The following is a 26,483-nucleotide window of genomic DNA, read 5'->3' as shown; positions in this document are numbered from 1 at the left end:
CCAGAAGAGGGTGTTGGATTTCCCTAGAGTTACAACCACGTGGGTGCTGGGGATTGAACTCAGATCCTCTGCAAGAGCAGCAAGTGATCCTCACTGGAGCCATCTCTCCAGTCCCTTCTAAGAGTCCGTTCAGGGAGGCTGAGTTCCATGGCCTAGACACACCCTTCCAGGCCTGCCCCACTTCCCTGCACTGGTATTAAGCCTCCTCAGGGGATTATGCGGTGATCATATTCACACTTCGAGAAAGGTCAAATGGAAGGTAGGCATCTCCTCAGGAAGACCATGTCCTTTCTGGCTATTGCTGGCCCACCGGGCAGGCCATGATCAGATCCAAACTCGGCTGCTTTAACAAGTGACTGGAAACACAAGTGAGCTGCTGGAGGATTGTTCAAAGATGGAGATAGAAAAGTAAACGGGATGTCTTACTGCTTTGACATGCTGGGTCTTTTATTTTATTTTTGAGGAATTAAGGGCCGGTGACATGGCTGGTAAAGGTATTTATCACCATACCTGACAGCTGAGTTTGATCTGGGACCCATAGGGGAGGTGGGAGAACCAGGCCTACTTGACCAACTGCCATCTGAGTTCCACACATATGCTAGGTATGTGTGCACAACACACATACACACAGAGAGAAACACACACAGACACAGACACACACACACACACAGACACACACAGACACACACCCATACATGCATACACACAGGCACATACACACACACACAGATACAGACACACAACATGCATACACACAGACACAAACACACATACACATGCAAATACACACACAGACACACACACACACATGTGCATGCACACACACCAGTAAATGAATATAATAAAACCTCGATGAGCACACAAGACGCTGTAATTTTAGTGTTCAGTGTCTCCCACAAACTCTTGTGTTTGCACACTTGGTTCTCAGCTGCTGTTTGGGAAGGCTGGAGAACCTTTAAGAGATGGCACCTTCTTGGAGGAAATGGGTCACCAGGAGCAGGCCTTGAGGTTTATGGCCGCACTTTGTGTTTCCTCTCTGCTCTGGGTATGCAGACACAATGTAGCCGGCCAGCCTCCGATTCCTGCCACCATGGCTTCCTTCCCTGCTGTGTGATGACTGCCCCCTGGAGCTGTAGCCCAGATCTCTCTCTTAACCACTGAGCCATCTCTCCGGACCCTTGGTACAGAACAGTCTTGATGATGGCTCCTTACCATGGTTGAGAGTTTCCCCATCCTTATCCATCATCCAATCCATCATCCAAATCCTTTCCAATTATCAACAGGGATTCACTTACTGTTTCAAGATATGAACAGAGAGTCCACTCCAGAAACGTGTCCCTGCTTTCCTGAGTGTTACGGAGAAACAACTCCAGCCTTCACACCTGGTCTTCATTACTGGTTTGGCATCCATGGTCTCCTTTCCTACAATAGTACCCTGCTCTGAGAGACTGCCTTTAGAGAGGTTTTGGGGTACACTTTAAGACCCTACAGCACTGTTTAAAGGGTAGCCATGGTTTCCAGACGAACACCATTTGAAATGGGGTTGAGGCCTCTTTTGGGCCCACTTTGGAAACTCAGGCTCCCAGCCCTGGGTTGGTAAAATCATAATTGCTGTGTTGCCAAGCCCAGAGTTGAGGTCTTTTCTCAAATACATGTGCCTTCGGTGTGATGTGTTCCTCTTAAAATTCATATTTAAGGAAAATAATTTACATTGCATGTGTTAACATTATACTGTTGGCTTTTATGATTAAAATACAAAATAAAAAAAATCTATCAGAGAAAATTGTGAAGAACAAGAATGCTATAAATTATAAACAGCACAGGGTCTGTGACCCCAGCATTCATGAAGCTCAGGCAGGAGGATCATAAGCTTCAGGCCAGCCTGGGCTCCTCAGCAAGACCTGTCTCCAAAAGCTTTAAAAGAAGCAATAATGTGCTGGGAGGTGGTGATGCATATGTAATCCCAGGCAGAGGCAGGAGGATCTCTGTGAGTTCAAGGCCAGCCTGGTCTACTGAGCAAGTTTCAGGGCAGCTAGGGCTACAGAGAAAAAGGTGGGGGACGGGGGAATAACAACCACAGCACAGGAGTCAGAAATAAACTTCACGTCAACTGTATTAACTGATAATTTTCAACTGTTGAAATACTGGTGTTTTCAACTGAATCAACATAATTTGGATAAATCACATGCAATTTAATAGCATCTGATCAATTCTTTTCATTTACTGTAGATTGTAGATTTCCTTGTTCAGTTTCCCAATTTGTAAATCAGGCAAGAAAGTTGCTGATGGTACTTTTTCAAACTTGGGAATCACAGAGAGAGAGAGAGAGAGAGAGAGAGAGAGAGAGAGAGAGAGAGAGCGAGAGAGCGAGCGCACACCCGGGCTTGCTGTAAGCTTTTGAAACCTCAAAGCTCACCCCCAGTAGCACACATCCTCCAGTTCATTGCCAGCTCCTGCCCCTTCTCAAGTAGGACCACTTCCTGATGACAAGCATTCAACTATATGAGCCTGTGGTAGCCATTCTTATTCGGGCCACTGAAGTCTGAATTATTATATTAAAACAGACTTCCTTCTGCCTTAGAAAGTGTGCTAACCAGACGACGTCTCCAGCCGTTCACTCTGCAAAGCCTGGCTCCAAAGGCCGTGCGTGCGTGCTCTGTCAGGGCTGCCGGATGGTCCCTGTGCCGTCCCCGTGAGACTCAGCTTGCTTTCCTATCAAATGTTCCACTTCAGGCTGGTGTTCCAGAGCTTTCTAGCGAAGCAGGGCTGCTCTGGGGTGGCAGCTAGACATGCCCACAGACTATTCAGCCTCATTAGAGAGACTTTGGTTCTGGGGTCGGGTCACCTTTTACACACTCTTCAAAAATCCTGGTGTGTGTGTGTGGAGCAGAGGTCAGGTCACTCATCCCAGAACATCCTTAAGTTGAAGAATAGCTGTAACCTCTTTCCTCTGGGCTCATTTAAAGTTAAATTTACCATAACTGGGTAAAGCTAAAATAGAAAGGCCATTGCCTTCTTATAAGTAATTTAAAAATAATGCTTAAATAGCGCACCAGATACCCTGGTTGTGAGAGCTATTCATTTGTTTTGAAAGTTATGTTACGAGAATGAGGAGATGAGACGGCTCAGTGGGTAAGATGAGGGTCTGAATTAGATCTCCAGCATGCATGTTAAAAAGAAAAAAAAGCTGGGGCTGGCTGAATGGGGTCTGCAAAGCCAGTACTGCAGGGGCAGAGACGATCTCAGGGCTTGCTGGGTCTAGGTTCAGTGGACGGCGGTAGACAGGGTACCCAGCCGCTCCCTCTGGCTTTTCTGTGTATGTGCGCATATGTGTGCACACTCCTCCGTATGTGCGTTGCTCCCCCACACCAAAAAGTTGAGATGGTGAGGGATACACTCATCCTTAAAGTCTGAAACACACTTTAGAGGAATTAAGTGGACTCTAAGGTGTAACTGGAAATCTTGACGGTTTTGTTCTAGGACAGAGAGTCTTGCAATGCAGATCTGATGTTTACACTTACGGGAGACCTGTTGGGGTGGACCTGAAGGTCTCTGACCAAATGTGTCTGAAATTTCCTGTTGAAACTGAATCTCCACTGTATTGAGAGAAGAAACCTTCACGAAGTGGATTCTTCACAAGAGCGTCAGGCTTGTGGGGGCTGCAGGGACTCATTAGCATCTCTCTTTGTCCCTTTCCTCTGGGTGAAAACAGCAGTATGGGCATGACACAGAGGGCCCTGACCAGTCGCTAGAGCTGCCGCCATCTTGATCTTGCACTTCTCCATTTCTGGAACGATGAGATGTAAATCTGTGCTCCTTAGAGTTCACCCAGCCTCAGGCTTCTTGTTATAGCAACACTCATGACTTAAAAGTCGGTCAGTGTTCATTAAGACCCAAAGATTTCACAGTGGAGACAAGGGTAAAAATGTAGCAGAGGCTATGACAGGGATATGAGTCATAGCCAGGAACTTGGGGTTGAGAAAGGCTTCTTTGAACTTGTATTTAACTTGAGGAATGGGAAGTAACTCAACATGTGAAGAAGGAAGGAAGGCACATTCCAGAAGAAAAGTCTTGGCTCGGGGAAACCAGGTGGTACAAGAGTGGGTAGCAAACGTGGGAGTAGCCAGACTCTTAGGATGCGCAGACACGAAGCCTGGGGACGGTGACTAGCAATGCGACCGAGCGGGGGCAGCTTTGCCCGAAAAGTCTTGTCTTCAGCTGATCATTCCTGCTAAGTTCTGCCAGTCTGGGTGCTGCCCTGGAGGCGCTGTGGTGGAACACTTGGGAGGGGAAGCTGAACAGAGAGGCCTAGGGAAGGCAAGCCTGAATGAAATGAGGGAGAAGAGGGTTGGAGATGGAAGGATGGGCCAGGGAGATCCCTGGGTACCAACCACAGGGAAATATCTCCGGCTGTGTGTGTAGGAACAGTCAAGGATCAGCCCTAGCGTGGGACACGGTATTCCAGTAGCATCATACATTGGGCATGGGTTACAGCGGGTCCCTACACAGTTCATGTTGGGCTTCAACGGCCCCTGCAGTGGTGTTAATATCCTTGCCTCGTATATTGAAGCCGTAACCGCCAAGGACTGTATTTAAACAGAGGGTCATTAGGAGGCCATTCAGGCATCCTGACACCCTGAATTTGTGCTTCCTTTTCTCAGTCCCTCTATCACATTCTTGGACAGTCTCCAGGTGAGCCTGTGTGGATCTCCCAGTTTGGAGACCGACTGTCCAGCACAACACAGTGCAGGGCTCTGTTTGGAACTGTTTCATAACAAAAGCTAACCGGATACACAGGTACTAGAATGTTTTTCTTGGAACATCAAAATAATGTGTTAATTTAAGGGGAAAAAAGATTCACAGGTGACCTTGTATAATATTCAGCTTTTGAAATGCCACACAAAGCCTTTATCTGGTTTTTAGCCTTACTGGGAAATGATTGTACCCAGCAAAGATAAAGGACTTCCAGCTGGGAGAGCTAGCCTATAATTAGTGATGTGTCTTTAACAGGGGAACCAGGAATTATTGGAGACAGTGATGTAAAAAATCTCTACATGTCTACAATATGTGTTTTGCTAACATGACAGGCTGAGCCCTACATATAGTACTGAACACTCACACACAGACCCCCACACACAGACACACACACACACACACACACACACACACACACACACACACACATACACGTTGGCTCAGCTTCTCTTGGGGTACTAGAGAAAGCTGTTTTTCCTGCTGATCTCAATAGATTGATTCACTGCAGAGAGCTTCTTAATTTTATGAATTTCTGCCAAAAGCACTGAGAACTTTTGTCCCAGTGCTCTGTACGGTATGATGGGGGATGGTGAACAGTATCTGCAGTTGACCTTAGAGGCCATAGGCCCTCATCCTTCCCTCACCAGGCAGCTCATCACTCCCTTCCTTGGTTCTTCTAAACCATGCGGCTTGTACCATGGCTCCATTTCCTATGTTGTAGTGATGAGTTTGCAAACCATTCTCTCCCCATGAGGCCACAGGCAGATGTGTCGGTGGTTTGCTCACTGGAGAGGTTCCCCACACAACTAGTTAGGGAGACTGAAAAAGAAAATGGCTGACAAACAGGTCTCTGTAGGGATCTGATTCTCTGTAACCAAGTGGCCCAACAGGACTGTCAATCGGGCAGCTGACTGGGGATATGTCTGTGAAAGCTAGGAGAAGGGTGAGGTGGGCTGGGGGGGCCTTCAGAACCTTGCCAGGGCTGTCCCTGGAAATGAAGGGAGAGAGAAAGAGAAGCAGGGATCTTCCGTTGATCGGAAGCTGTGGGGCAGGAGTCCGGTGGGAGCCAGCCTTGCCTTCCCTTGGTACTCAGCACGTCCGGGAGCTGTGTGATGAACGCCACTATGCTGGAGACTTCTGAGCAGACAGATGAGTGCATCACCCTAGTTCGACCTCCGCCAGGTAGAATTGAAAGCAGGGGCAACTGAGGCTACTGGACCCCTGTAGTATAGTGGTATACACGCCCCTGTCTTCTATATACAAAAATTGTGTATATTTGTTGTTCATGATAGTGTAATGTATTACATAAGGATATGTCCATACAAGCAGATATTGTATGCTGAGCATTCTCCACCCCAATACTCCTTGTCTTTCTCTTTTGTATTTCTCCTTTTCTTTAGCCATAGTCTCACTGTGTAGTTCAGGCTCTCCTGGAACTCACAGTCTTACAGCCTTAGTCTCTGGATTCCTGGAGTTGCAAGCATGAGCTAGCATGTCTGGCTCTGGATAGGCTTTTCTGAGGGACAGCCCAGGGGCTCCCACTGCCCTGGTGGGTTCTCTTGACACCTTCTGGTTCCAGCTGGATGGGATACTGTGGATTCAGTACAGTTCCCAATCATCTCCTCCTTTTATCTTCAAATCCAACAGGTTTAGGGACACAGCTCCTCAAATATGCTCATGCTCATTGCGCCAGCTGGGGGCGTCGTGTTTATTTTGGTAAACAAGGAGAACCGAGACAAGCGCTGTGAGGGAAGAAGAGAGATGGAGGAGCAGGAAGGGCTGGTCTGGAGGGGTCGGGGGGGGGGTTCTGGACTGAGTGGAGTTTTAAGGGTGTGGAGGCCTGATGTCAGGTAGGGCCATATACCTACTACTTGTGTCCTGGAGGCCCAGGTCAGAAGGACTTAAGCTGTCTGTAGTCACAGGACCAGTGGCTACCAGTGCTGAGGAGGCTGACCCCAGGAGCCTGGCTCTTTATCTCATATCTTAAGTCTTTTGTGCAGAGCAAGGCCTATGTTGTCAGATTGGCTCAGTTTTATAATAGTAATAATAATAGTATAATTATTATAGATATAAAAATATAATAGTAATAGTAAGAATGAAAGAACTTAGGCTGCTTTGCATAAGTATTAGTTAACCTCATTACTCGGATAAAATACTTAGCAAAAGGGAACTTACAGAAGAAGGATTTACTTTGGCTCACAGTTTGGAGGGATACAGTTCATCATGATAGGGAAGGTATAGTGTCTGCTGGCTTCACAGTGGCAGGAGGACATGGTAGCTTGTTCGCATCTTGGTAGCCCAGGAGGCAGAGAGAGTCAAGGGCTTAAATGGAATAGGCTATAGCCCTCTAGACCTGCCCCTCCATCTATGTCTCACCCCCGAAAGATTCCTCAACCTCCTCAAATAGCACTGCCGCCTGGGGACTAAATATGCAAGCGCAGAAGCCCATTGGGAGACATTTTGCTTTCAAAGCAGACAGGTGTCGCCCTTCTCTCCTGGTCACATGTGAACTCCTGGTTCTGGGAGGTTCCCAAGGGGTTGGAAGCCACATAGAAAGGAAACCCTAGAAAACTTAGCATGGAGGTGGTTCTATTCCATCTGGATGTGTGTAGGAATTTGTAAGCTAGCTAGAGCTGTCTCCTTTAGAGGCTGTGAGGCAAGGCCCTATTCCAGGTCTCTCTCTTTGGTTTGCATGTGGTTACCATTCCCTCTTCCTGGTGTGTACATGGGCATCTCCCTCTCGAGTTTTCACTTCGTCTTCTTGTATGTCATACGGTTCTTGTCTGTTGGAGGCAGAAACACCTTGCACCAATGCTTGCTCAGGGAAATCTTCCTTTGTGTGTGGACAATCTGACTTACTGAGTTATGGCCCATACCCATGGCCTCTTCTTAGCTGATGGAAGTTAAAATGGCTGATATTTGCAAACAAGGTCACCTGCATTTCAGAGGCAAAGATATCAGCATATGAATTTGGGGCATGGGAACATGATTCAATTTAAAGCAAGCTCTTTAAAAAAATCTCCCTTTCTTTCTGTCTTTCTGTTGGCACAAATTGGATGACAGTAATGACCTGGCTATGGTGAAATAACCAATGTTATAAACTCTAGGGTTACTGAATACTGGCCTTGTTGTTAGCCCCACAGAATTAATGCTATCTTAGTTTATTAGTCGATAAATGTCCTAAAGATGAGATACGATACAGGCTGTTATAAGGTAGAATCAACGGATCTAGCTAAATGCTCTGGTCAGTGACCATGGCAATTAATTTCAGTCTGGGGGCACATCTGTGTCTTTCATGGGGAGATTGGTCTGATAAAGGGAACATATTTACTAACCGCTCTTCTCAGGCCTCCTTAGTGGAAATGTCACCAGGGGTAACTCAAGTTTTTCTCTTGGTGAAACAGACATTCGCTTTGAATATGAAGCATGGATTAAAACCTTTCCCAGGCCAGCGTTGGTCCAGGGCTCTCTCCTGGTCTCAGTGACACCACAATTCTTCTGAGAGCTGATATCCAAGCATGCTGCTCTCTGGCCACAGCTGGCCCCGCTCTCCAGTCCTTCGACTGAAGAAGTTTGTAAAGGTTCTTTTCATGATGAACAATGTAGAACTAAGGTCATGATTATGATGCCACATGATTAAGGCTGTCACTTCTGTGCCTTTCTTCTAGAAAGAGTAGCTGATGGCAGTGATCCCACTTCATCCACTTCTTCCCAGGGGGGACCAAATATTTGTGCTATAATCAAAGGGACTCCAAGAATAGCAAAGAGCCTGATAAGACCTCTGGGAATCACACAAGGAATGCGACACGGTGACCTTGAAATGAGCTCGCCCAGCGTAGAGACGTCCTTAGTGGAGAGGCTGGTGCTGTGGCAGCCATTATGGATGCTCACAAACCTCCTTGCCCCATACAGAACTCTTTCAAGTATGCAGGCCCATTTCCTCTCTCTGATCTGCTGCGTGGAGGTCAGAAAAGAGGTCTCTGTGGGCTATTGGGGAACTAGAATTTCGTGGAAAAAAGTAGATGGGGACAGGCGGGGCATGTGTCAGGGCATTTACGGGGGCCAGGTATTGGGTTGTTGGCTGAGAAAGGCTCAGAACTATCCTCTGCCCCAAATCTTCTGCTTCCGGACCCATGGAGGTTGATTTTCACCTGTCAAGAGGATGCCGAAGCTGTACTCTTTGGGGGGAGAATAAGCGTTCCTGTCAATCCAAGTCCACAGCGGGATTTCATGGTTAAGAGTGTGAATCTGTGCTATTACATCCCTAACAGCAAAATGGGCAGAACCTGAGGACATCAGGTTCAGTGAAGGAGAGGCAGAAAGATATATGTTACATGTGCTCTGCTATAGGCAGAAAGATATATGTTACATGTGCTATGGTACAGGCAGAAAGATATATGTTACATGTGCTCTGCTACAGGCAGAACTAAAATAAAGAAAGTTTTAATGTAAAATAGTGATGACCAGAGACGAGGAAGGTTGGGGGTAAATCATGGTTGTAAAGATACAGCTACACAGGAGAAAGACGGCCTAATGCTCCTCAGCAAGTGGGGTGCCGGCATCTCACAAGAGCCTGCTGGATATTTTATGAATGACTCAGAGGAACTCGATAGCTCTAATCCACAGGAATAATAAGCAAATGGAAAACTAAATTATTCTGGTTTGCATACGTGTATTCATGAATAGTTACCACATGGTACCCCATAGATATGTACAACAACGGAGCTTGGATTAAAAATCAATTTTTCTTGAATTGAAATTTGACCTTCCCATGACCATGGACCATTTGACTTCTCTGAGCTTTCTTAACTATAAAATTAAAAGAATACTAATACCTAGTTTGTAAGTTCTAAGATAATGTATTCATATTTGTAAAGGACCAGGGGCATTATTTCACATGTACAATGTTCTGCATAGGTGTGTATGTGGGGGGACTCACATGTTCATGTGTGCAGTCAGTCTGTGCTGGGTTCGTGCGGTGTCTCTGGCTTAAGGCAAAGAGCAGAGGCATCATGCTGGTGACCACTTGGCCAAGTGATCTCACTCTTGGGTCACAGTGCCCCAACCTGGGCTACTCAGAGACTTGTGCATCTTTGTTGTCAGGGTTCCCCAGTATTACCCATCGGGGGTCCCCTCACCTCTATGTTTCCCTTCTTCTGGGTTCATGTCCTCATGTTAATGAAACACATCACCATGGAGCCTCCTAGAAAGGGTGCCTGGGAGTGGCTGGGTAAGATCTGGAGACATTGCATTTATGAAAATCTACTTTACTCTCAAATTTAACTGACATTGAGCTGGAAGGGAGTTCTAAGTCAGAAACCATCGGCATAATTTCCTCTGCTGGCTGAAGGCCTTGCTCTCATGTCCCTTTGACTCCTGTGTTGCTGTGGAAGCAGCAGGAGCCGTCTGATCCCTGACTGCATGTGACCGGCTTGTGCAGACTTTGAGACTCTGTTATCCTCACGGTCTGAAGTGAGAACATCTGGCAGCTCCTTTAGCCGGTTGTTAGGAGAAGGTGGTGAGTCCCCACGGCGTGAAAACTCTTCCTTCAGCTCTGTCTTTCCCCCTTCTTTTCTTTGTCTTTTCTTTCTGTTTTCTTTTTTTAAAGATAGGGCATTCTGTGTCTCAAGCTGCTCTCAAAGTTGGCAGCTAGATATTTCCTTGCAATCTTCCATTGATAATTTCCTTTTTTATCTATTTTACCCAGTTTTAAATTTCTTTTTAAGATTACACGACCACACTGGCCTGTCCACATTCCTAAACTTCCTTTCATGTTTTCTACACACCCGAGAGTTTGTCAGTCTTATCTCCCAGCAGTTTTTTTCCACTTTATTATGACTTTTTTTAAAAAAGAAAACAAACTTTTTTCATTTTACATACCAATCACAGTTCCCACTCCCTCCTCTCCTCCCATTTCCTCCATCTACCCCCCCACATCCACTCCTCAGAGAGGGTGAAGCACATTGCTTTGGGGAAGGTCCGAGGCCCTCCCTACTATATCTAGGCTGAGCAAGGTATTCATACAAAGAGAGTAGGTTCCCAAATAGCCAGTACAAGCAGCAGGAACAAATCCTGGTGCCACTGCTAGTGGCCCCTCACTTTGCCCCAACCATACAACTGTCAACCACATTCAGAGGGTCTGGTTTGGTCCTATGCTGGTTCCTTCCCAGTCCAGCTGATGTTGGTGAGCCCCCATTAGCTCAGGTAAACCGTCTCAGTGGGTGTCCCCATCACGGGCTTGACCTCTTTGCTCATATTCTCACCCCTCCCACTCTCCAACTGGACTTTGGGAGCTCAGTCCAGTGCTCCGATGTGGGTCTCTGCCTCTGTCTCCATCAGCTTCTGGATAAAGGTTCTATGGTGATATTTAAGATATTCATCAGTCTGACTACAAGGCAAGGCCAGTTTGGGCCCCCTCTCCTTATTGCTTAGGGTCTTAGCTGGGGTCATCTTTGTAGATTCCCAGAAATTTCTCTAGTGCCAGGTTTCTTGCTAGCCCCATAATGGCTCCCTCAATCAAAATATCTCTTTCTTTGCTCTCATTTCTGTCCTTTCTCCACCTCAACTATCCCATTACCTCAAGTTCTAGAACCTCAACCCTCCCCTTCTCCCCTCCTTTTCCCCTTATGCCCTCCCTTCACCCCCACCCCCCTGCTCCCAATTTTGTCAGGCGATCTTGTCTATTTCCCCTTTCCAGGTGGATCTATATATATTTTTCTTAGAGTTCTCTAAGTTCTTGTTTCTTAGCTTCTCTAGGGTCTTGAACTATAAGGCTCAATATCCTTTTCTTTACAGTTAGTATCCACTTATGAGTGAGTACATACTATGTTTATCTTTCTGAGTCTGGGTTACCTCACTCAGCATGGTTTTTTTTTAGTTCCATCCATTTACCTGCAAATTTCAAGATGTCATTGTTTTTTTTATCACTGTGTAGTACTCCATTGTGTAAATATACCACAATGATGGAGGAGGGTTATCTGTCTATTGTGTTATTTTCATTGGTCAATAAAGAGACTGCCTTGGCCCCTTGATAGGGCAGAAAATTAGGTAGGCGGAGTAAACAGAACAAAATGCTGGGAAGAGGGCTATGAGCCAGACGCCATGGAGCCAGCCACCAGGTCAGACATGCTAAATCTTTTCCGGTAAGCCACTACCTTGTGATGCTACCACGAGATTATTAGAAATGGGCTAATATCAAGATATGAGAGTTAGTCAGTAACTAATTCTCTAGAGATAATGGGCCAGGCAGTGTTTAAATGAATATAACTTGTGTGTTATTATTTCTGGGGCTAAGCTAGCTGTGTGGGAGCCTGGCAGGATGAAAAGCAGGCCTGCCCGCAACTCCTCACTACACCACAATTTCTTTATCCCTTCTTCAGTTGAGGGGCATTTAGGTTGTTTCCAGGTTCTGGCTATGACAAACAGTGCTATGAACATAGTTGAGCACATGTCCTTGTGGTATGATTGAGCATCCTTTGGGTATATACCCAACAGCAGTATTGCTGGGTCTTGAGGAAGGTTGTTTCCTAATTTTCTGAGAACTCCCCATATTGATTTCCAAAGTGACTGTACCAGTTTGCACTCCCACCAGCAATGGAGGAGTGTTCCCTTTTCCCCACATCCTCTCCAGCATAAGTTGTCATCATCAGTGTTTTTGATATTGGCCATTCTTACAGAGTTGTTTTGATTCTCATTTCTCTGATGACTAAGGATGTTGAAAATTTCCTTAAGTGTTTTTTGGTCATTTTAGATTCCGCTGTTGAGAGTTCTCTGTTTAGGAATATACCCCATTTTTAAAAATTGGATTATTGCTTTTTTGATGTCAAGTTTCTTGAATTCTTTGTATATTTTGGAGATCAGATCTCTGTCTGATGTGGGGTTAGTGAAGATCTTTTCCCATTCTGTAGGCTGTTGTTTTGTCTTATTGACCGTGTCCTTTGTTTTACAGAAGCTTCTCAGTTTCAGGAGGTCCCATTTATTTATTGTTGCTCTTGGTGATTATGCTATTTATATTTAGGTTATATTTAGGAAGTGATCTCTTGTGCCAATGTGTTCAAGTGTGCTTCCTACTTCTATGAGGTTAAGTGTGGTTGACTCTATGTTGAGGTCTTTGATCCATTTGGACTTGAGTTCTATGCATGGTGATAGATATGGATCCATTTTCATTCTTCTACATGTTGATATACAAGTATGCCAGCACCATTTGTTGAATATGCTTTCTTATTTCCATTTTATATTTTTTTGCTTCTTTGTCAAAAATCAGGTGTTCATAGGTGTGTAAGTTGATATCTGGGTCTTTGATTTGGTTCCATTGGTTCTCCTGTCTGTTTTTATGCCAACACCAGGTTGTTTTCATTACTATAGATCTATAGTAGAGTTTGAAGTAAGGGATTGTGATGCCTTCAGAAGTTCCTTTATTGTACAGGATTGTTTTGGTTACTCTGGGTTTTTTTGCTTTTCCATATGAAGTTGAGTATTGTTCTTCTGAGGTCTGTGAAGAGTTTTGATGGGCATTGCATTAAATTTATAGATTGCCTTTTGTAAGATTGTCATTTTTACTATGTTAATTCTACCTACCCAAGAACACTGGAAATCTTTCCATTTTCTGGTGTCTTCTTCAATTTCTTCTTTCAAAGATTTAAAGTTCTTGTTATACAAGAAATCAGATATAAAATATAAATAAAATATCTTGGAATGTTTGTAAATTTCTAAGAACCATTTTCCTTTCTTTCTTGAATCTCCTTCTTCTTAAAAACCAACATTCTGTCATTGTATTTAGATACAAACTTTTCTTATCTCTCTAAGGAGACGAAAACTGCTTTAAGCTTCCTTTTCTCTCTGAGTGGTATATGGAAATATCAGCTAATAATTTTTGGATCCTGGATTGAAGTTTTGGCAGTCTTACATCAGAGCTGGCTCTTTGGACCATTCCACTAAAATGCTTTTGTTTAAACAAACACTGGATGCTTGCCAGTCACAGGAGCTGATTGGACACAAACATCAATTTTTTCCATTCTGAAACCCTACCAAAAAATAAATGAGAAGATTAAAAACAAAATAAAACAAAGACAAATTCATGAGAGAGAATAAGACGGGAAATAAAAGCAATAAAATATAAGAAATTGGACTTTTATAAGAAATCAGATAATTCAGGCCGAAAGCTTAACACAGTTCACACAGAAGTATTTGTTTTATTATTTCTCAATTTATTTTCATGTTCTCACTTACTCTTCAGAATTAATTTATGAAACCAATGTCAGTAGGCTTCCTTTACAGTGAGAAAATTGAGGATTGAAAAGGTTTTATGGCCCCTTTAAAAATAATAAAATAAAATATAATAAGAAAAAGAAACTAATGCATCAGAATTGAACAAAATAAACCATAAGAAAAGAGCCCAAGAGAAGGCACAAGAAACAAAGGTCTGCTCTGTGCACACTCAGGAATCCCACAAACTCAGGCAACTGGAAGTCATGATGTACACACTAAGGACCTGGTGCTGACCCATGCAGGCTCTGTACATGTTACCTCAGTCTTTGGGAGTTCACATGAGCTTTGCTCATGTTGACTTAAGGGACCTTGATTTCTTGGTGTCCTCCATCTCCTCTGGCTCTTGCACTCTTTCTGCCTCCTCTTCCCCAGGATTCCCTGAGCTCTGAAGAGCAGTATCTGATGGAGAGACATCCTGTTCAAGGCAGGATGTTCCAAGTTCTCTTATTCTCTGCATAATGTCAGGCTGTGGGTTTCTTGAGGAAGAAGCTTCTCTTGATGATGGCTGAGCAAGGCACTGGTTTGACTATTTGAGTCATTTTATTGCTATGATTTATTTTTACTTTCAATTTTTTATATAACAGTAGTATTTGGTTTTATCATAGGTCCCTGGACTACCTAGCCTCAAGTTCTTGCCCACTCAAGCAGTGCCAGGTATGGGCCGAATAGATATTGGTCGGTTAGTCCCACAAGCTGTGCACCACAATTGCCCTAGCAGATCTGGGGACGGTACAATATTGTAGGTTAGAGGGTCATGGCTTGCTTGGTGTTGACATTTCTGTCTTGGTGTAGTGTGAAGCACCCTCTCGTGCTAAAGATGCTAAATGCTAGCATTTCTTAGGGTGTGCTTCTTGTTTAGAGTGAAGGCTATATGTAGGCACCAGCTCAACTTCTCCACGTTCTATGAGTTGTATAAGGTGTTGTTTTCAGCAATGGAGCCTTGCTGTCAATTTGTGGAGGGAAGCCTATAGTCTTGGCAACAGCCTAGGTGGTTTGGGGATTCCATGGGACTCCTTTGGTCAACAACTCATTTAGATGTAACCCAATCCCAGTACTGGAAGCTTCATGTGATGGCGAGAGTTTTCCAGTAGAGGTTCTGTCCCCACCATTATTTGATGATTTCATTTGGATAACCCTTCTATGTGGATATATTTTAGAAAACCTCTACTATATTAGGTTTCACACTATACCTCAGATGGCCTTTAATTTTACTGTCTCTCCCCTCCCATCCTCCCCTCCCACTTGACCATTCCTTTCCAGCGCTCCTTTCACATATATCTATCTAGTCTAGCTTCTTCCTAGTGAGATCTGTCTGTTCTCTCGAGTCCTTAACTTTACATAAAACTTTGTAATTTTACAGGCTATAGATTGGCTATCATTGATTTAATGAATAATATTCACAGATAAGCAAATACATAGCATATTTTTTTTTTTTTGGGGTCTAGGTTACCTCACTCAGGATGATTTTTTTTTCTAGCTCCATCCACTCTCCTGAAAATTTCATGGTCTATTTCTCTCTCTCTCTCTCTTTTTTTATTACAGCTGAGTCATATTTCACTGTGTAAATGTATCACATTTTCTTTATTTATTTTTTCTGTTGAGGGGCATCTAGCCAATAAATGATCAAAATCTGCCCATTACGTAACTCATGGGTAGATGACATGTTAGAAACTCACAGTCTAGTTCAGCTAGCAAATTCCCATAGAAAGTCCTGTATGAAAACAGCATGTAATTACTAAGAGCACAATTTCTATATTATGGTGAAGTTAGATAATGGTCCTGCCTGGGCTGGGTCTTATTGTCTTAGTCTTACCTCCTGTCCCTGTGAACAAATACCCCAGCAAAAGCAAGTTTAAAGGGGAAAGGATTTACCTGTCCTGTAATTCCAGGTTCAAGTCCATCGTTGAAGGGAGGTCAAGGCATCAGGAACTTGATGCAACTCCGTCACACCCACAGCTAAGAGCAGAGAGAGCATGCTTTGTGTGGATTCTTGCCAGTGTTTGGTTCATGGTCTGTTTTTATAGACCAGGACCCATTTAGGCTGGGTATTCCCATACCTATTAATGGAATTAAGGCTATCCATTAGGGACACGCCCACAGGCTGACCCGACCTGGATGGTCCCTCCTGTGTCAAGTCAATGACTGAAACGAGCAATCACAGGGATCCCTACAGAACCTCAGTGCGTGCCTTTAAGACTTCTTATTGATGATGGATATTTGTTAGCTACAAATTAAAGCAGAATCAAGTAATGATATTAGCAGAGCTATGAGAGACTGAGTTCAACTGCAAGCTCGGCAAAGGGAATTACTGAAACCAATCAAAGCCAATACCGCTCCCAGGTGAAGCGGCATTTGAGCTTGGTGATTCTGAGATTGGGCCAGAGGTGGTTTCTCTGTGTGCCGGTTGGTTTTATGTAAACTAGACACAAGCTGAAGTCATCTGAGTGGAAGGATCCTCAATCGAGAAATGCCTCTACAAGATCCAACTGTAATATTTTCTCAATTAGTGATCAGTGGGAGAGGGCTCAGCCCATGGTGGGTGGTGTCAGCCCTGGGCTGGTGGTTCTGGTTCTATAAGAAAGCAGGCTGAGCAAGCCATGAGGAGCAAGCCAGTAAGCAGCATCCCTCCAGGCCTCTGCATCAGCTCTTGTCTCCAGGTTTCTGACTTGTTTGAGTTCCTGTCCTGACTTCCTTTGTTGATGAATAGCAATGTGGAAGTGTGAGTTGAATAAACACTTGTTTTATAGTCACGTGTTTCACTGAAGCAATAGAAATCTTAATTAAGACACTGTTTGAAGAATCATAAAGGGAAGCCCTAATATGAAAAAAAGAAATGGTCCATGCAGGTCTTGTTTGGCATTCAGAACGGTTCATTTGATCTTTGGGTGTATCTACATCAGAGCTGAACAGTTTAAATGTTCTTAAATTAATGCGTTGGCTGGTATTGTTTCACAAGCAAACTAATATTATTAAGAATAAAGATCATCTCCTTTCTTCTTACTTTTTCATACTACACTTTATCACATCATATCACTATATCTGTATTTCCCCTATGATCAATTAGTCTCGCATGGTCAGTTCATGTTAAGTTCTCTGCAAATACTTGACTGATGCAGGGATGTTTTCCCACTTAGAAGAACACATTTTAATGTGGGAAAAACCCAAGTGTAAAGGGAAAGCCATAATAAGGAAAACATTAGAATTCTAGGGTTGCCAAAAAATATCCTTGAACTTGGCTATGAGGTTTTAATTTTTCAGTGGATGAGTCTAGAAACTAAATAGAAAACAAAGCCCACATTACCATCAGCAGGAATTTGTATTTGGTAGCGATTGAAAATTTAGCTACTCAAGAATGGCTTCCTTCTTCCAAGGTGCTCCCATGAAGACATCTGAATTTGGAGGTTCTAAGAAAGAACGCTGGTGGAGTTCGATCCATTGAGAGTTTGCATGGGCACTAGGACTCCCCAGACCAAAGGGTTCATGGCTTCCTGTTCTTCAGATAATATTAATATCGTAGTGGGCTCTGTTACAGGATGAACTTGTGGAATCATTAAGCTGGCCACTGGATTGCTGAAGAGATCCTTTCCTCAGAATTGGGGTCCAAATAGAGGAAGCATCGTGTTTCTTTCTTAACTACTTTCTAGAAGTCAGGTTCTATAATAACACTACTTTACAACACACAAGAACAATTGCCAGCTGTCACATCCTTAGTTTGCTCGACCATCATCCTGTGTGGTACAGGGAGTCTGTGCATAAACATGTTCCATAAAACCAAAGCAGAATCTTTGTTTCTAGAGGATTTGAGCAGGGATGGGATCATGGTGGATGCTTTTCTCTGCCTGGAGAAATGCTGAACAAATCTTTATGCTTCTGAGGGCAATAATGTGAAACCTCATAAAGAATACGTCTTGGCAGACCAATTTAATTTTTTCAGGGACGTTATGGCCAGGCTGGTCGATAGAGAGGAAGCCAAGTTTATCATCTGCCCAAACTCTGCAAAGACTGTAGGTTTGTGCTGATAAGAACATTCATCAGGCAATGGAAAACAAGTGCTTCAGGGCATCCAAGTGTGGACGTTGCTGGTTAGAACACAGTGCTTCACCGAGCTCTGCCTCTGCTTCTGTGTGGGATATGACACAGCTCCCAGGGTGCTGTGGGGAGGGCTGGGGTATGACATGGGTTTCTGTAAAGCCAGGGGTGTTGTCACCAACAGAAAGGAAGAGCAACACTATCTGCTGCTTGTCACAGTTCTTCACATGTGTGATGCACATTGCTGGGGTTTTATGGCGAGGTCTGGATAGCCACCCATTATTTCATCACTTCTAACTCTATGGTTATGATTTTGGGTGGGTCTTAGCCATTTTGCATCTGGCAACTTTCATAGCACTAAGTGCACCTTTCCCCTGGTTTCACTCTCTTGTAACAATCCCGCATGGACAACATTGAGAAACGAGTGACCTCATCCACCGTCTTTTGTGTTAGCTGTATTCCCTCAGGAACTGCAGCACTTCTTTTCAAATATTCTTTTCAATTCCGAGCAGTGTTTTACACACAGTAGGTGATCCAAGAACTTGAGGTTGAGGCACCTTCTGAATTCCTGATTGGATGATCATCCTACAGTCTCATTCTAACTGGAACAAGGAGTGTCCATGGGGCACTGTACCTGGGACATGCTCACTACTGTACACTTGCCCATGGTCAGGGAAGTTACTCTGTTGCTCAGAGATGAAGAAAAATAGCAACAAATGAGGTTCAAGGAAGTTGGTGATCTTGATCAGGGAGCTAGGGCTACAATTGTTGTTGGGTAAGGGATGCACATCTCAGAAGGTGAAGCCAAGTTGTCAGCGGAAGGAGGAAGGGACAATGTGTGTAAAACAAGAGGGTGTGCAACCCAGTGGGTGATGGAGAGTAGTCTAGACCGGTCCAGAATGTGGTCTTTGTCTGTGTTTACAGTTAGCTTTGCTGGTGTGATCTATCACTTTATCAAGTCACCATGGAGACAGAGCACCCATTTCTCAGGGAGAGACAGGGAAAGGGAGGATTCGCCTTTAGCTCATGCTCCTCGGTACTCAGGCAAAGAATGAACTCATCCTGGGGGGTTCTCAACTAAGCCTTGGAAGCGAGCAAAGTTTGCCTGACTTTGCAAACCCTCCACATCTGTTCTCATTACTGATGAAAGGTCCCCTTCAGTTCTTTGTACAGAGAAACAGTCACGTTTTTAGAACAGAAATTGTCAGCCTGTGCGTTCATCATGGCTGCTTGGAAACCCAGAATGCTTGGTGCTCTGCTCTCTGCTAACTTCCAGGAAAACGTCGCTGGTGTCCACTGATGGCACAGCTAGACACACGCCTGCTGCTAGGGTCTCTTTGACCTTTATTCGCGAAGATGGTGAGAATGGTCTTGATGGTAAAGATGGAGCTTTGCTCTGAGGTTGCCTAGCAACCAGCAACTCATTTTCCTTCTATTTGGTGCCTTTAAAAAATTCTATGTTATACTAAATTAATCTGGATCTAAGGCACAAGACTCCCATTTGTGTTTGTGAAAACATGGAAATAATTCCTTTTGAGCCCTAAGCTCCCTCACTGGGACCCTCTGACACTGCCCTGAGTGTCCTGGCTGGTGGGTCAGCTCCTCTGGACTCTCCTGAAAGCGGGAACCGACTGGGACAGGATTACAGTTTTCTTTCTTGGGTTCCAGATTTTGGGCCCTAACCCCTGGGTATAGCCTTTTTATCAGCCTGAACCACAGTTTATTTTTGCCTGTGTGTTCTTTTTTGCTGAAGATTTGGTTTGGTGGTGCCTGACTTGGCTCTTCTGTGTGTGGTAGCAGATGACCCTGGATCAAGACACTTTAGTTACAGTCTTAGCTTCACTAGGAAACTGAGTTATGAGAAAAAATGCTTGGTCTATTAGTTAGGATATGTTAGTCTATTAGTTAGGCTATTTTAGTCTATTAGTTAGAATAGGTTAGTCTATCAGTTAGAATATGTTAGTCTATTAGTTAGGCTATGTTAGTCTATCAGTTAGGATATGTTAGTCTATTAGTTAGGCTATGTTAGTCTATCAGTTAGGATATGTTAGCCTATTAGTTAGGCTATGTTAGTCTATCAGTTAGGATATGTTAGCCTATTAGTTAGGCTATGTTAGTCATTAGTTAGGCTATGTTAGTCATTAGTTGGGCTATGTTAGTCATTAGTTAGGCTATGTTACACTTTGCTGAAGGAGTGGATAGGTCCTGAAATGCCTGCATCTTCACACTACAGGGTTAGTGTCTTGTTTAATCAACCCGACATGTACAGCTTTCATAGAGTGGTATCATCTTAACATGGTGGAGAGAGAGAGAGAGAGAGAGAGAGAGAGAGAGAGAGAGAGAGACAGAGAGAGACACACACACAGAGAGAGACACACACACAGAGAGACAGAGAGAGTCAGAGAGAGACAGAGAGAGAAAGACAGAGAGAGAGACACAGAGAGACACAGAGAGAGACAGAGAGAGATACAGAGAGAGACAGAGAGAGACACAGAGAGAGAGACACAGAGAGAGAGACAGAGAGAGAGGCAGAGAGAGGGAGAGGGAGAGAGAGACAGAGAGAAAGAGACAGGAAGAGAGAGAGATAGAGATAGAGAGAGAGAGAGAGAGGAGAGAGGGAGGAGATATTTGGGAATGAACATGTTGCTTCTGTCATGTGTGGACCAGAAGTAGATAATCGTAGGACTTCAAGCAACCGGCAGGAGCAGGGGACTGGAAAATGAAGGAAACACTTGGGACAGCCAGTGAGCAACAACCCACATTGCTTACCACTTGTGGCATCTTTGAGCCCCCTCTATCATGTGTCCAGTGACCCAGTTAGAGTGGATAATTCCAAGGGCAGCTTGAACTTGCGAAGATCTGAGCAGCTGTGTACATCACACCCCTTGGTTTCAGACTGAGTGTTCAAATTCTCAACGTAGCTCTGTTTCTAAAGGCCGGGAGTATCATGCTTGCCCGTTCATGTTCTCTAGTGAAGACTTATTTCTGTCACCATAAAAACTGTTCCTTATTTTACAAAATAGAAAAATGTATTTCCATAAGGTTAAACATCTTTCAAAATAAATTATTCAGTTGGAAATACAAGAAAATTCTAATCACTTATTTCCCCAGCTACTTCTTAAACAAATGATGCAAAAAATCAATCACTGTTCCGTACAATTTCTTTCTGGTCAGGGAAAACATCTATTTGATTACAAATATGAAATCACTATACAGTTATATCTAAATTGCTACTCCATTTCACAGATAAGTAAGCAACTTTAAGTGAAGAAGAATATAACAAGTATGGAACCAATCCAAGTTCATCTGTTTCTTACTCCTTATATATTTTTAAAGAATACATCCATGACAATGTACAAATAGACAGTTTTAACTCTTCCCTTGTCCTTTGACAGGTAGGGTTTGTGGGTTTGTGGCAGTTTGGAAGAGGACCACGGGCAATTACTTTTTCCTGACAACTGGACAGCCTGCCTTGACAGTGGATAAACCCATGTTCCACATATTGTTCAGTTCTCTGTGGACAGATGAAAGCATTTCCTCACCTCCTCTTTCAGATGATGGCTAATGTGTCTACTTAAACCAAATGATTTCCAGACATCTTTCACCTTTGAGTTCTAGGGAAGCTGGCTATGGTTTAGTGTATTAACTACATTTAAACAAAAGTTCACAGAATGTACTTGACCTCATTTAGTTTCCTTCCAATTTCTTTGTAACACTATGACCGAAGCTGAGAACATTTGGTCACTGATTCTAACTCTAACATTGCTTCTTTCCAAAATAGAACATTGGGGAAAAAAAAGCCCATAGAGTCTATAGATTGTTATTCTGCAATAGCCATTTCTCATGGTTGGTTTCTCGTGTGTGTGTGTGTGTGTGTGTGTGTGCATTGAGAAAGGATCTTATCATGTGGTGAAGACTTGTCTTGAGTTTGCTGTGTATCCTAGTCTGACTTTGAACACGTGGTGATCCTCCTGCCTCAGCCTCTTTTCTGCACAGATTATAGCCGTGCACCACCATGTCTGGCTGTATGGTGATTAAAGTGTTGAAAATTACTCGACTTCCTTCCTGCCTAGAGGTGGGTTCTGTGCATCAATTTTGGATCCGTACAGTCTTATATTCCTTCATCAGTAAGCTATGGGAAGATGATGGATGATTTCTCAGTTCAGGTTATAAAGGCTGTGCCTCCTTGTCTTGCTTGTTGGAACACTCTGTCCCGTGACTCTAGGTTTCTAAGTAAGAAATTCGTTTACTCCAGGGCCACCGTGCTATGAGGAGTTATACCATGTGTCAAGGTCACACACTGGGGCTCTTGTACCGAGATTAGTCTCATCTGAGTCATCTCAGCCCAGGTACTAGATTTGTGAATATAGAATCCCTAAAAGATTTATCCTCTGGAAAGTCCAGTTTTCCCAGGGATGGGAATATTGTGGAGTGGACACAGGCAGGCCCATGTCACCCCCTATGATCTTTTGAACTGTGACCCTGTGAACCTAATAAGGGGTGGTACCCAGGACAATGGTAATCCCTGATGCCTTGGAATGGGGAGAATAATAAACTTGCATGGTGATTCTGAAAGGAACTGGAGTATGTGTTATAATGCTTTCTGCATATTTACCAGTGGAAAATTAAAACACATTTAACAGCCAAATCTACATATTTTAGGCATTTTCTTCAATGGGCTACATTCAAAGTGATACAGTTTTGTCTAATATTTTTTTATTAAACTATCTCCATGGATAAAGGCTTTTGTGCCTGTGTGTTGGAATCCCACCTTTAGGAATCATTTAAATATGCAGATTGAGTAATTAAAGTCAGTCATTGCCACCAGTAATGACAGGTGCTACAGGTTGTTAGGTAATTTTGGCATTAACCTGAATGGGTAAGAGTTTAAGCAATGAAGTTAAAGAATAATAACCAGTCGCCGAGGGCTGGCAAGTGACAGTTGAAAAACCATGTCTACCCCACTGGAGATTTTGCAAATAAAGCTTTATTGGAACACAGCCATGCCATTCATTTATGCAATGCCTATAACTGATAAGAGCCACAGTGGCTGGGAAGGAGCTGTGCCAGACAGCAATGAACTGACTGTAAATAACTGCCAGTCGGGCCATTTCCAGAGAGCATTGCCAACCTGGGCCAGGCGACCTGAATACTTCACCTAGCAGCTATTGAAACATCAAGAGTCAGTGCAAACAGCAACAGAAATTCTTGACCTTGAGTGAGCCCCTTAGCCAGCTGTCCAAACGCTCAATGAGACCCCAAGTGTTGGTGTCAGATTTGAGGGTGAGGGAGGAATCTAAGGATGCACACACGAACAAGGTCCTCAATGACGCTGATGTCCCCATAGGATCAAGAGGCCATGAACTGCGTAGTAGAGACACCAAACAAGGGAAGCCCAGGGTGCTGGGCTCTTCTCTGATTTTCTAGCTGAGGGATAATGGTAAAGACTCCGTTTGCTCTGTCAGAGCGAGGAGGGTGGCCTCAGGAGGCCTTGCCAACGAGTCTCAAGACATATTCCCTCAGCACCAAGGAGCTCGGTGGGGGCTTGAGCCAGTAACCTTCTTCCCTGAGCGTCCTGCTTCCTGGACCCAGGGACTTCTGAACTCCTTAGTTTTCTGTGGATTCTGACTCAAAACTTGGAAGCATTGGATGGAAAAACCAACTTAGACACAGCTCTTCTGTTTAAGGCTTTCTTAGCGCTCAAACATCACAGGCTTGTGTCTTGCTGTGAAACACCTCCGTCTAATATGTATCAACTACTATCCGCTGGGTACGGCAGTTAATCCTCACCACACAGACGCGATGCTTGCTTTCTGTCTGATGAGCTAGATTCTATGCATGTTACACTACCCGGCTGCTTACGTTCTCAGTCCGAGGCAAACAATTGGCTCTTGAGTACATGGACTTGATGCTCCTTCAGTCTCCCGGTACCTCCTTGGTACTCCCTTGGTGCTGGCGCCTGCGCAGGGTCTATTTCTTCTGCTCTTAGTGCATCAAGCATATTCTCTAATAGTGATGTGGCCGTCAGGAGAGACTGTTCCTCGTCTCCTTCTAGAGAGAGAAAGATCAGACAACCGTAAAAAAGACAACTCTCTCCAGGCTCGGGGGTGATGCGTGAGTTGCCGCAACTTCACAGGTGATGAAATGAGTGATATGTGACATGGTGTGGTGTCTGCATGGTGGGAATCAAACCCAGATACTCATTATCACTTATAGCCAAGACCTCCTTCCCTATAGTGGATATATACATATATATGTATATAACCTTACTCATAACACACACATATGCCTGTCTTCTCAGAGTCATGGCTGTGCTAAACCAACTCCATGGTTATCCCCATGCAGCTTCTATGTGTTGAATACTCACCAACCCAAGCTAATTGGAGTTGTGTGTAAAGGAAGCCTAGATGCAGCTTTACCTTTAGCGAGCTTCGAGTTTTGCTTCATACTTATTCTTTGGAAGGCTGACTGAGGGTGCAGGCGGATGAACACTCCTCACCGAGAGAACATTTCTTTTTGCTGTTGTTGGCATTGGATTTGTGCATAATCTTTCTGTTTTGTGCCTCTGAATGATATCCAAATGGAAAGGAGTTGCTACATGCCCAGCGTGAGTCATGTCTGGTGAAGTGGGCACTGTGAATTCCAGAGGCAGCAGGGCGAGAATGCATTTATGAGAGCAGAAAGTCAAGTTTGGAAGGCAGCCTGCCTCTAGAGGAGGGTGGCTGATCAGGGGCGCACAGTGCACCTGGTGCAGAGCTCTCTGCTTCTGCAGCCTGCGTGGGTGTAGAAGATCATCTCTAGCCTTCGTCTTTATGGCTGCACTTTCATAGGGATTTGCATATCTGTCTGGAACCAATTACTTGCTGTCCAATTTTAACCAAATATAATTGATATAGAATACTTGGATTGATAAATACCAAATATTTTATTCATATCGCGTTGTGGAAGTTGGTGTGGATGCAGAGGCTAGCGGAAGAGAAAGCCCACAGAGGTGCCCTGACAAGGTGACTCTTGAGATAGCAGAAGGGGTTGACTAATGACCGAGGCGCTCAAGGATACCTTTTTTTGGGAAAAGCAGAGTTAAGACTGGCATTTGAATTGGGCCTGGTGGCATCCACATGCCTGTCATCCCAGTTAGCAGCCACCCTCAGTGGCTGAGGCTGGGGGATTGTGCTTTCAAGGCTGCCTGGGCTACAGAGTAAGTTAAAGGCCAGCCTGAGTAACTTAGTGAGATTCTATGGCAAAAATGAAAAGAAAAAAGGGTGTGTGGGTAGGTTAAGGCTGGGCCTTGGTGGCAGAGAAACCCTGGCTCTGTCTCCACACAGCTGAATAGTGACTTGGCTTTTTAAGTGTTTCTTTTAAAATATTTTATGCTCCATTAGAATGGTTCCAATGTAATTAGTGAGACTTTGGATTAAAATCAAAGCTTGCCAAATAGTATGGAAACCAGAAATTAAAAGGTTCATCTTTTATGGGAGCTGTGGACATGGCCAGACGGGGCTGAAGCAGCATCAGGGAATGGAGGTGGAGGAACTGTATTTGTTACTCTCCTCACTATCAAAAAGAATTACTGAGAAGCAATTTAAGAAAGGTTGACTCTGGTTTATGGTTTGAAGGAATCTGTTCTGTCACAGTGGGGACGGCATGGAAGCAGGAGTGGGACTGATTGATTAGTCATACTGCATCAGCAATCAGGGAACTGAGAGTGAACAGGAAGTACTAATGATCTAGAAACACCTAAGACCCACCCCAGTGTCCCACCCTCCAGCAAGGATCCACCCTCCAAGGCTCCACAACCTTCTCAAACGGTGCCACAAGCTGGGGCCTGAGCTTTCAGACGCATGAACCTGCGTGGGGACATTTCATTGTTAAGACAGGAAGGGAAATGCATGCAGAACAGAGGAAAGAGAACCAGGACCGAGAAGAGAATTGGGGAAGCGTGGAGGCAGGGACAAGGGGGCACGAGAAGCCCTTTAGAGGGTGGAGTGTGGGACTCTGCACAGCCTAAGTGATGGTGAAGGATCCCCTGGAACCGGCTGGGCTCTTCAGTCAGACAAGGTAGGACAGTGTTCCATCTCAAGTTGCCTGCAGTCCCACAGGGTTACACTGGCTCTGCCTGAGCTTCATGAAAAACCCAACACAAGTTCAAAAACACTTTGTCCAAGAGGCAGCTGTGTCAAAGATTAGCCGGGAGTTGCATCTGAGGCTGGACAGCATGAAAAAGGCATCCAGAAGTTTCCTAACAGGCCTTGCTTAGCTGCCCACCTGTGAGGGATCCTCAGGACAGGGTAGCTGTGGTTCCACTTTTCTGTGGTGCGTGAGTCCCCACAGCCTTTCATTCAGGTGTTGTGCAGGGGATTTGCACAGACGTAAGTGGGTTTCAACTAGAAATGTAGATTTGCTCCCACCTTCCCTATGTTGGGGTCTTGTGT

Source organism: Myodes glareolus, chromosome 12, assembly GCF_982192425.1.
Source record: "Myodes glareolus chromosome 12, mMyoGla1.1, whole genome shotgun sequence".
NCBI lineage: Eukaryota > Metazoa > Chordata > Mammalia > Rodentia > Cricetidae > Myodes > Myodes glareolus.
Note: the sequence above shows the minus strand (reverse complement) of the source record.